We start from the raw sequence: 10,589 nt of genomic DNA, 5'->3' as shown, positions 1-10,589 counted from the left end.
TGCACCCACCATGACCGGACCAGACGTGGCATTGCTGGCACAGGGCAGGTGGAAAAATCGGATTCTGCAGCGGTCAGCTGTGGTCAGGCTAGCTGCAGGGGGCCCTAGGCCAAGCACCAAGAGCTCCTGCTCCGAGGACAGGTTCTTGCTGCATCAACTGTGTTTTATTGTTCTCCCCCGACCCCTCCTGCCGATGTCTTGACAAAGCTGCCCTGCCTGCTGAATGTTCCTGGGCCATCCTCGTGGTCTTCTCTTCTCAATCAGCCACTTCAAGCAAACACCATCAGCTCCTGCAGCACAGCAAAGCTCACCGCTGCTGGGATCCTAAGCCAGACATGAGGTCATGTTCTCCACCTGTGCAGACTTAAAAGTAAGCTGGGAAAGAAATATTCTAAGGAGTGGGGGGAGAGCAAATTAGGAAAATCAGGGCCCCTGCTGAATCATTTCAGCTCATGTTACTTAAGCCCCAAAGCAGATGCCTTCATAAAATGAGATTCAGTAATGCAATGGTTCCTAAAATCTGGAACAAAATGATTTAGGTCAAAGACAGCTAACATATGAACTTGCTAAAAATTTGTTTCCATGTGAACTGGAAAAACATTAACTAGAACAGCAAATCCATGATTTTGTGAGTCTTGTTTACAGCAAAGCTCTGTTTTTTTAAAAACATAATTTTTGTTACAGAAAAAGGACAACAGAAACAGATGTGGCAAAAATCATGATAAAAAATGACAAACTTTTGAGAAGTTTTGCAATAGAGGAGTATATCTGTGTATATGAACCATTTGAGCTTTAACCCCATGGGGCATAGACAATATGTTCATGTAAGAGATGGGTAAACTGAGGCACACAGGCACAGAGAGGTCAAGTGATTTGACTGGTGTCCAACAGCTAAGAAGGAAAAGGGGCCAGGGCTTCAAATCCTGTTTAGTGTTATTGTTTTAACTTGGTTTACCTCTCAAGTTGATTCTTTTCATTTTCCAGGTTGGCTAGTATTGGCTTAGATGAGCAAGGAAGGTAGGTGGAACGGATAAAATTGGGGGTTCACTTTGGGTCCCCCTAGACCAATCTCTAGTGCTGACCATTGAGCAAGAGTCCCTGCCATCAGATCCTAGGTTCTCAGAACAAAAGGTCAGTTTCTAGGTCTCTGGGAAAGAAAGGGGCTGGGCACTCCCACTGGTTGTGGTCTGACCTCTCCATCTTGGGATAACAGGAGTGGTTCTTTCTGTTCTTTCTGACTCAGATCAAAGTGAAGTACACAGGCCTGATTCCCTGTGACCCTGGCCACAGGTGTGTTCAAGGCTGGAGGTAGCGCCAAGCCCTGAATTGGGTCTAGGACAGAGGTTGCTGGCCAGGAGAAGCCCACAGGCACAGGAAGGGTAGTCCACAAATAGACACAGAGCTGCAGTGTGACACACACTTCCCAGGCTTTGGAGCACCAGAGAGAAGTAGTGCACGCAGCAAGGGCTGGGCACCTCCGCTTTCCCAAGCCACAGGGCAAGGGAGCAGAAGAAAGAGCTCTTTGAAAGAAAGAAAAAAAATTGTGTGCGTGTTAAATCCTTGCAGTGAGTGGACGCTCACAGGGCTAACTCGTGGAGGGTAAGGGGGGCACCCAGGAACCAGAACAACATGAGTGAAAGCACAGGGGATGGAAGAGATCTAGGGGTCTGCAAAGAGTTTGGGGAGCAGATGACCCCAGGCCAAGACAGAAAACTGCCTTTGGGAAGGCAGATGTAAGCCCTACTGGGGGTTGTGAGAGGGACGCTCTTGCCTGGCAGAGCCGCCCTTGTCCACTGGGACCTTGAAACAACTGGACCTGCCAAGGCCAGGCTCGCAAGTGGACACTTACCTTGCTTCTGCCCTGATTATCTCCTGTCCTTCTGCAGCTCTCACCCTGAGCCCCCACCCCACCTTGCCCCAGTTTGCAGGTGGGCATGTTATTTCCCTCCAAAAGCATGGCAGAATAGACTCCTTCCTCGAGGAATGCAGGCCGAGCTTCTCCAAGCCGATGATGAAACAGGCTATTTCTGCCCCGGGACATCAGCAGGTCCCCGGTGCTGGCTCCAAGGCACACGCTATCGTATTTTCAGTGTTTCCCTGAACAAATGTTCTCCTTCAAACCTCCAAATAATTTTACTTGAATCTAGGAGCTGGAGCAGCTTTAGAAATTGTTCTGGCCTGAAGTTAGCATAGGGGCTAGGGTCCAGCTAAGGGACAAGCAATTTCTCACTCCCCAAGTTATCTATTACCCGTGGCCGATCTGGATGTAAAAATAGCTGCTGAGGCTGTTTGTTTAATCTGACTGTTACTTGACACCACGCGGGTGTTGCAGTGCGGACTGTTTGCCTCTTCCCCACTAAGAACACCATTTGGTTTCCCCCGGCTGGGTCTCTATTTAGGTACGCTTCACGAACATTCAGCTTCTGGTCACTGATTTTCTGCAGGTGGGCAGACTTGAGAAAAATAGAGGTTTGGGTCTTGAATCCATTCTGCTCTCATCTTTGGACAGCCCAGCTAACACGGGGGTTTAGGCTTCTGGGCAGTCGGGCTGCTGGAAGAGTCAGGTTCTCCCCCATTCCTGAGAAGGCCTGAAGAGCAAGCGGCCGGGACACTCGGAAAACAGAAGGTAGGGTGCGGACACTCGTCCGGGTTCTTAGCGTGGGCAGGGAGGCTTGAGTTCCCCACAGCAGAGACATTCACCGGGGGCTGACTGTATAGGGCTGTGTTCTCTGCCAGGACACTGGGCAAGGCAGTTGAGTGGCAAGGGGCATGTCGGGGCCAGAGTCCCTGTGTGCCGGGTGTGCCATGGGTGTTGGATTGCTGTGTGGACAATGAGGGGTGCGCCATTCAGAGCACACGAATAGACTGAAGTGCATGGCTGTGGCCTTCTGGGTATCTATCGGGGCACTCTGCTCGCACATGGCTGAATGGGAATAAGCCTGGACGTGCCCAGGTCACTGCTTTGCCCAATGGGAGCAAACCCACGATCACAGGCTCTGCTGGCTAACCTGCATTCCCAGTGCTCGGGCAGCAGGATCCTATCAGCTGTAGCAAAGGGGACAATTGTTCACTGGCACATTCTGGCATGGACCCTGAGAGTATGTGTGTCCTCAACACAGGGTTCCCCCCCCAAACTATGTGTTCTCCCATATCCTGGGGGTCCCTGACCAGATTTCTGCAGGATGGACTTCAGTGAATCTAGAATCTTTTATTTTTCTATGAAGAAGAATTGATCATTGAAAATAGCAATATTGACTATCTTTGGAAAGCTAGATAACTTTCAAAACTTATTATTTGAGACTTTAAAATACTCCCATTGATGTTGATAATGGAGAAGGCTCTGCATGTGTGGGGGAAGGGGCGACATGGGAAATCTCTATACTTTCACTCACGCATTGCTCAATTTTGCTATAACCCCAAAACAACTTTAGAAAACAATGGCTATTTTCAAGAAAAAAAAAATAGCTTATGGACTTTTTTTTAAACACACTTCACCCAATTATATAAACCAGATTTGAAGTAATATTTGAAAAACCTCTATAAGGCTTAGGAATCCTGGGCAATAGATTTAACAAAGGTTTGTGTTAAAAGAGGTCCAATTTTTCAGTATTTGAGCTCTTTTACAACAGTGGTTGTAAATACTGACTTAATTTTTTTCAATAAAGTTTTATTGGCACATAGCCACGCTTGTTCACGTAGCATATGGCTGCTTTCATACCACAACAGCCAAGACCACATGGCCAGCAAAAATAAAAACATTTACTATGTGACCCTTTACAGAAAAAGTTTGCTAACCTCTGCTGTATGGGAACACGCCTTGGAACAAATCAGACTGGTGCACATGTGCACACACGCACACACATGCACACACATTAGACATTCCAGCTGCTTAAAGGCCTATGGGCAGAGCCCTTCAAGAGCAGTGGCCAGCTTTGGAGGCCCCTGCCTCTCCTCTGGGCCAGTTTTTCAAGTCTAGCTGATACAGGAAATGTTCAGTTTGTCACTGGGAGGCTTAGCTTTGCTGTGGAGTGTGGCCTGGGCTGAGCAGGGCAGATGGTGCTTATCAGGATGGTTTATAAATAGACATCTCGGGTGACCCGAGTCCAGCATGCGTCTGCCCCTGAGTCTTTGGGAGGAGAACAATTGTGCCTGCTCTTTGATGACCAGAAGCTCTCTGGGATGGGAGCAACTGTGGCTGCTTGAGGGGAAAGAGACTAGTGGAATGTTGGGTCCTGGAACAGAGAGGCTTGGATCCCCTGGAGACCTAGGAGACAGAATTATGGGGAGAAGACAGGGAAGCCCAAGAGGGCCACAAGTCCTCAGAGGAAGAATGTGTCCACCCCTGTGTCTTCACATCAGGATTTGGACAAGAGTCTTAATGTTTTCTGCTTCTGTGCTTCTGACCCTCAGGAAGCCCTGGAGACCCTTAGAGAAAAGGGGAACCCCATGTCTGTAGACAGCCCCCTTCCTCCAGCCTATGCCAGCAATCTCAGTAACCAAAACCAGTGGAGCCAGGGCTAGGCCATCTTCCTTTTTGTTTCTTGGGATTTCACTCCAGCAGCCCAGGTTACTGGAGAGAAGCTAAGAGATTTAAAAGAAGCTGGCCCTCGTGGAGATTCAGTGTTGACATTTCCCAACAGGCGACCATGGATCTTTATTTACACCTGAGGCATTAAACCTCATTTCACCAAATCCAGCCAATTCATAGCTCTATCACTCAATCTTAGGTTTCACTTAGTTGGGAAAACCCAAAACACCTATTAGTTTCTCCTTGGTTCCCAGGGCTTAATTGACATGAGAGGGTAGAGGTGAAGAGAGGGGAAGGGTCAAGATATCAGTCAAGGTACATGGATCAAGACCTAAAGAACTTGGGCCTCCCTGGTGGCGCAGCGGTTGAGTGCTGGGTTGCGAAGCTGCCCGCGGCCTCTGCGGCGCCGGTTCGATCCCCGGCTGCTCCCCGGCCACCGGAGGAGGGTCCCACATGGCGCGCAGACCTCTCCTGCCGCCCGCTGCTCCCCTCAGCAGTGTACTTCGGTCCTTCTGCCTGCTCTGCTCCCCGCTCTGGCTCTAGTGAATTCTCTCACCCTCCCGCGCTTCTGACTGTACCCAGTGCATGTATAAACAAAACAAACAAACAAACAAACAAATAAATAAAACATGCCTCTATAAAAAAAAAAAAATAATAATTTAAAAAAAAAAAAAGACCTAAAGAACTTGTGAGATATAGCTGAGATGTGTCAGCCCCAATGTAAGTTCTGGTACATTCCCCTGAGGGGGCTACACATGTGAGTCATTCATGGCCTCCCTCGTCAAGGTAGAGGCTGTGAAGACAGCTTGGTACAAAGTGTACCCCCTTCCGAGTCTATACTGGCATCCAAGTACTTGAAGGCACAGCCAGAATCTGACAGTGAGAGCCTAAGGAGCCAATCATCATGAAGCCTTCCTCCCCACAACTTGACTGTTTTCCCTTTCTTACTAGGAAGGAGAAAGAGGCTTTTCTGGACCAAGCCTATAAAGGTAGGGGACTCCCTGATGTCCTCCATTCTCTGCTTGGTGGAGGCTCAGCCCAGAGAGGACATGAGCACAGCACAGACCACTGAGGCCAGCAAGGACTTCTGAATCCCATGGACATCCGAGGGGCTCCTAAAGGCCTCTGTACTCCAGATGCTGTGGTTGTCCCTGAAAACCCCCTTCCCGCTGGGGTTGTTTCTAACGGGCTTAAGCTATTAAGGGCTGTCTTTAGGGAGACTTTTTCTCAACCATCTCCCATCTCAAAGTGTTCATCAAAAGCTAAAGGAAGGCAGGGGGAGGAAGAGACTCTGAGCTTTTCAAAACTGACCAGCGCTTTGCCCACTCTCTGCCTAATCAGGAGGCTGCTTTCAGGCCTCCTTCCTGTGAGCACTACCTTTGGTGTCAGGTCATGCTGCAGCTGACCCTCAGCTTGCCAGGTCCTGGGTCAGCCAGGCCACATGCAAAACCACCAGTCCCTCCCCTCACTTGCCCAGCCTGCCCCTCTCTGAGGCACACCAAGCCTGAAGGCCACAGAGGTCGAGGTGTCAGAAGTCAGACCCACTGGCTCAGAGGCATTTCTCGCTCTTGGTGTGCCCCCCAAGTCTGATGGCAGCTCCTACCACTTCCAAAACCCAGGACAAAATGTTCCTGGAAAATGTGAAAGGGGTAATTGAATGAATGAACAAGTGATGTTCTGAATGTTGGGTTAATGCTCTCTCTTTTTTTTTTAAAGATTTATTTATTTATGTATACAAGAGCTGGGGTACAGGCCAGAGGTGTGGAGGGTGAGAGGACTCACCAGAGACAGAGAGTGAGGAACAGAACAGGCAGATCGACTGAAATACACTGCTGAGGGGAGCAGAGGGCGAGCCAGGAGAGGTCTGCTGCACCATGTGGGTAGCTCCCTGGCCGGGGATCGAACTCGTGCTGCAGAGGCTGCAGACTGCTTCATAGGTTGCATCTTAATCCCTTGAGCCACCGAGGAGGCCCTAATGCTCTCTTTTTGATTCTGTAACAGCAGTTTTCAACCAGAGGTGATTTTGCCCAGGGGTGATTTTGGCAAAGTCACTAGTACCAAGGTTGAGAAATCCTGTTTACAAACACATTGTGTGTCACTGGGCCATTTTACAGATTGGAAACGTGAGGCTCACAGACCTGGGTAATCTAGCCAAGTTTACACTCAGCAACTGTGGAGGAGGGGTTGTTTCTAACGAGGAGGTCAGGGGTCAGAGGACTCGGCCCCAAAATCATTTCTGCTGGTATGTCTCCCACTGGTTTCCTAGTCTTTCTTCTCTCAGTCAATTCCACTCCAACCTTCCCTGAGCTATCAGTAAGAATATCATTCACCCCAGATCTAGGAAGGCACAATGGGAGGAGAAGTGACGTGTAGATTGGGGTCAGTTCTGCTCCTGCTTTTACCTTTGATGCCAACAGTTGTTCCTCTAATGTTAAACTGGGGTGTTTCTGAGTCCACAAGGAATACTGAGGGTCCCTGTCCAGGGGGCATGTGGTTATAGAGAGCTCCTGGTGAAACAGCTGCCAAGAAGTTGGGCAGTACAGGCCTGAGCCCCTTCCTGATAGAGGGAAGCACCCAGAGATTGGAAGGGCCGGCCTACCTGGTCACCAGGGGCCTCTAGGTGTAATCCCTGAAATAACCAGCCTCCAGAAATGGCTAGAAGCAATGTGAAGATTCGCTGCTGCTATGTTCTGTGCAGTGACCCTGCCCACATATCCTTATTAAAGCAACTGCAAGTGAGTCAGAGCCTGTGAATTCAGAGGTGCCAGGAGCCCTAGCACTGCAGGAAGACCCATTATATACACTTCGCCCCACCTCTGCCTGGAATACCAGGTCAGAAGGGGGAAACTGGACATAGAAATTGGCCAGTGCTGCAAAACAGACTTTTGCCCAGAGGATCTGTTGTTAAACCTGACTCAGCCTCCTTGGTCACACTATCAGGGAACAAGAAAAGAAGCCAGAACGGGCAGGTTGCTGGGAGACTCCTGGAATCCAGGCCTCCTCCTCCATATCTCTGGGCCTCGATGGTCCCTTTTCTCCTGGGACAGGGTTCCTCCCTGATTCTGTGATGCCAAGTGCCAGCCAGTGCTCTCCCCTCCCAGGGCGCTCTGGTGGGGCCAGACCTGTCCTTTCCTGGGCTCGGCACCCTGGCCCCTAACTGCAGCCATGGTCCCAGATCTGGGCTATGACAGACTCCCAAGGAAACATCCTGTCCAGACACAACAGAACAGCATGCGGGATTCAGGCTGGGCTGAACTTCAGAGAAAAAGCATCTGTCCCCCCAAACTCTCTTTGGAGGGCAGCAGAATGCCCACAGCTGCTGTGACCGCCCACTCATAGCCGGCAAGCCCAGGCAAGCTGGTTTCTTCAGCCGCATTCCCCAGGATGTCCAGGACTCCTACATGCAGCCGGGCAGTGAGGCCCCACATGCATGTGATGTGATTCAAGGAGGATTCAGACACGTGCAAGCCAGTGCTGCTGTTGGAGCCCCCAGTGCCAACCACACTGTGCTCCTGGGGCTGAATGGAGCTGGCCTTGGCCTCCCGCGGGCCACAGGAGTCTCAGGGTCAATCTGAGCCTTTTGCTTCCCAGTCAGCTCCTAAATTGGGGTTATTCAAGCCAGGCAAGGATGCAGGTTGACCCTCTCCCCTTACCTAGGGTGCCAAGTTCAGACCCATGGAGCCAAAACAGTTGAACCAGTCACTCAGTGACCCATGTGCAAATCAAAGCTGGGCTGTACATGTGTCGTAAGAGGCACCACCCAGTGGAAACCAATCCCAACAAACCCAGGGCAATGAGAGGTAAATGTGGCCCAATATCCTCCTGCAGTTCCACAAAGAGAGGGTCCGGGTCAGCTGCATCTCCAGGACTAGAACAGGGTGGCACACATTAGATGCCCAGGAATAGTGGCTGAGCAGATGAGTACATGAGGAGCTGAGAGTCCATTTCTTCAATAATGCATAAACAAACTGGAAATTTCTGATTTCCAAAAGCCAAAAGGAGTTCTGAGGACAGAGCAATCACTTCTTTGGGGGATAGCTGACACGGAGACATCACAGTCCTAAGCCCAAAGGCAGGGGCAGTCCAGCCCAGCACTCAGTAAGGAACGAGCAATAAGCCCAGGCAGCTCTGTATCCTCAGCTGTAATTGGGAAGACAGCCTACCCTGCCAAGTTTTTCCCAAGATTGTGTAAGCTCAGACACTGTAGTTGTGGGCCTGAGGCCTGCCACCCCATAGACTCTCAATGCACCTCTGCCCCCACCCCCATCCTGAGGTACCTCAACTAAGGAAGTCAACTTGGCCATTTTATCATTCACCTTGTAAACCATAGAATACAGACAGAGACATGAAACAGTAAGTGGGAGAAATATTGGCAATTGTACAGAGAGGTCAAGAGTTTGGCCCAAGACTAACCAGTAAGGCATAGGTCCAGAGCAAGACACCTACCTAGCGTGGGGCAGGGTGCTGGAGGCTGTCTGTGCAACGTCTGCGTTCAAGGGCTGAAACACCCCATAAGCACACAGACAGGGCCTGTCATGGTTCACTACACCAAGCTGCTCCTCAAGGTGTGCCCATGTCAATGTCTCAGAAAAAACACCCAGAAAAAGGAAGGAAGAGAAACAATTTCAATTTGTTAGGGCCTTCTGGGTGTGATAAAGCCAACCCCTGTCATCCACCAGCTTCCTGCTTCCCCTTTACTAAGAAGTGAAAACACCATTCAATTAAGGTAATTAAATCCAGCCAAAGAGCTGGGCCTCCAAAACCACACTCAGGCAAGTGGTCAAGTCCAGCAGCATAGCAAACCCCAATGGCTTCCTGTGCGAAGACGGGCAGGGAGGAGAGAATGAAATGGCCTTCTTAGCAGCTCAGGAGTGTGCTCGGGACCCATGGAGCATCCCTCTGGGCCTTGCACAGCAAGGCCACCTGAGCCTCCCTGCACATCCACCCCCCAAGCAGGGGCATCTGTGTGCTTGCCAACTGAGCCATCAATTCCACTCCTGTGGTAGTCACAAGAAGCTGAGCTGAGAAATGAAAACTCTCCTTTTCTCTACCAATGACCTCAGATCTCACTTGAACTCTAATCCATGAGGCCAGGACCCACCCACCTGCATCTGGGCCCAAGGGCGAGAGGGTTAGGTTTCAGCCTAGAGAAAACAGGGGTGGTCAGGTGGTGAACTCGAGCTAAATTCCAGCCCAGCTTTCCTCTTTACAGGCTGTGTGACAATGAGCAACATTCTGCACCTCTCTGTGCCTTGTTTCTCCACCTAGGAAATGGTGACAATGTCGTCTCCTTCCAGTGAGGTGAGAATCACACAAGGACAGTGTGCTGTGTGTTGAGGGTGACATGCAATCTGAGTCACCCCGATATTGGCTCACTGCTTTCACTTCCTTGGGCTGTGATCCGCTTTGTGTCCTAAAAGTTGGTGAGGCCGATAGGTTGCCAGATTAAAAAAAAAAAAAAAATGGAGGCCCAGTGAGATTTGAATTTCAGAAAAACAAGGAATACTTTTTAGTATACAACGGTTAATTTTATGAAGAACTCTAATGCAAAATATATACCAAATATAGCAAAGGAAGTATTTATACTAAAAAAGAGCCCGTTGTTTATCTGGAATTCAAGTTTCACTGTGTGCCCTGTTTTTTCAATCGGCTCTATCAGGCACACCAGCAGTGCCAGACCGCCAGCTGCTGCCTCCCTGCTGTGTCCTGACTCCAGGACCCCACAGGCTGGGCCACACACCAGCCCTGTGACATGGAGCCTGCCCTTCACCTCTCTGAGGCTCCCTTATCTCATTTCAGAAATGAAGTTGATAGTCCCCAGTCACATGGATGATGATGGCGCTGGAGCTGGGGCCTCCCAGGCTCACCAGTCAGGGTTCTGGGTCTGTCTGTGTCTCCCACTTCCTCAGCTGTGGGGCTCAGATGAGCGGCTGCTTGTAGAGGTCCAATCAGGGCCTGTAGGGGATGATATTCATGAAACCCCTCCCATGACCCCTTCCCCTCCTCACAGCCTGGGGCAGACCTCACAGTAGAAGTTGGGCTGCATGACCTCTGACCTCTC

The sequence above is a fragment of the Talpa occidentalis genome, unplaced genomic scaffold (assembly GCF_014898055.3).
Source record: "Talpa occidentalis isolate TD23 unplaced genomic scaffold, MPIMG_talOcc4v2.1 talOcc4.8, whole genome shotgun sequence".
NCBI classification, from domain to species: Eukaryota; Metazoa; Chordata; class Mammalia; order Eulipotyphla; family Talpidae; genus Talpa; species Talpa occidentalis.
The sequence above is the reverse complement of the archived record's forward strand: the minus strand, read 5'-3'. Positions refer to the sequence as shown.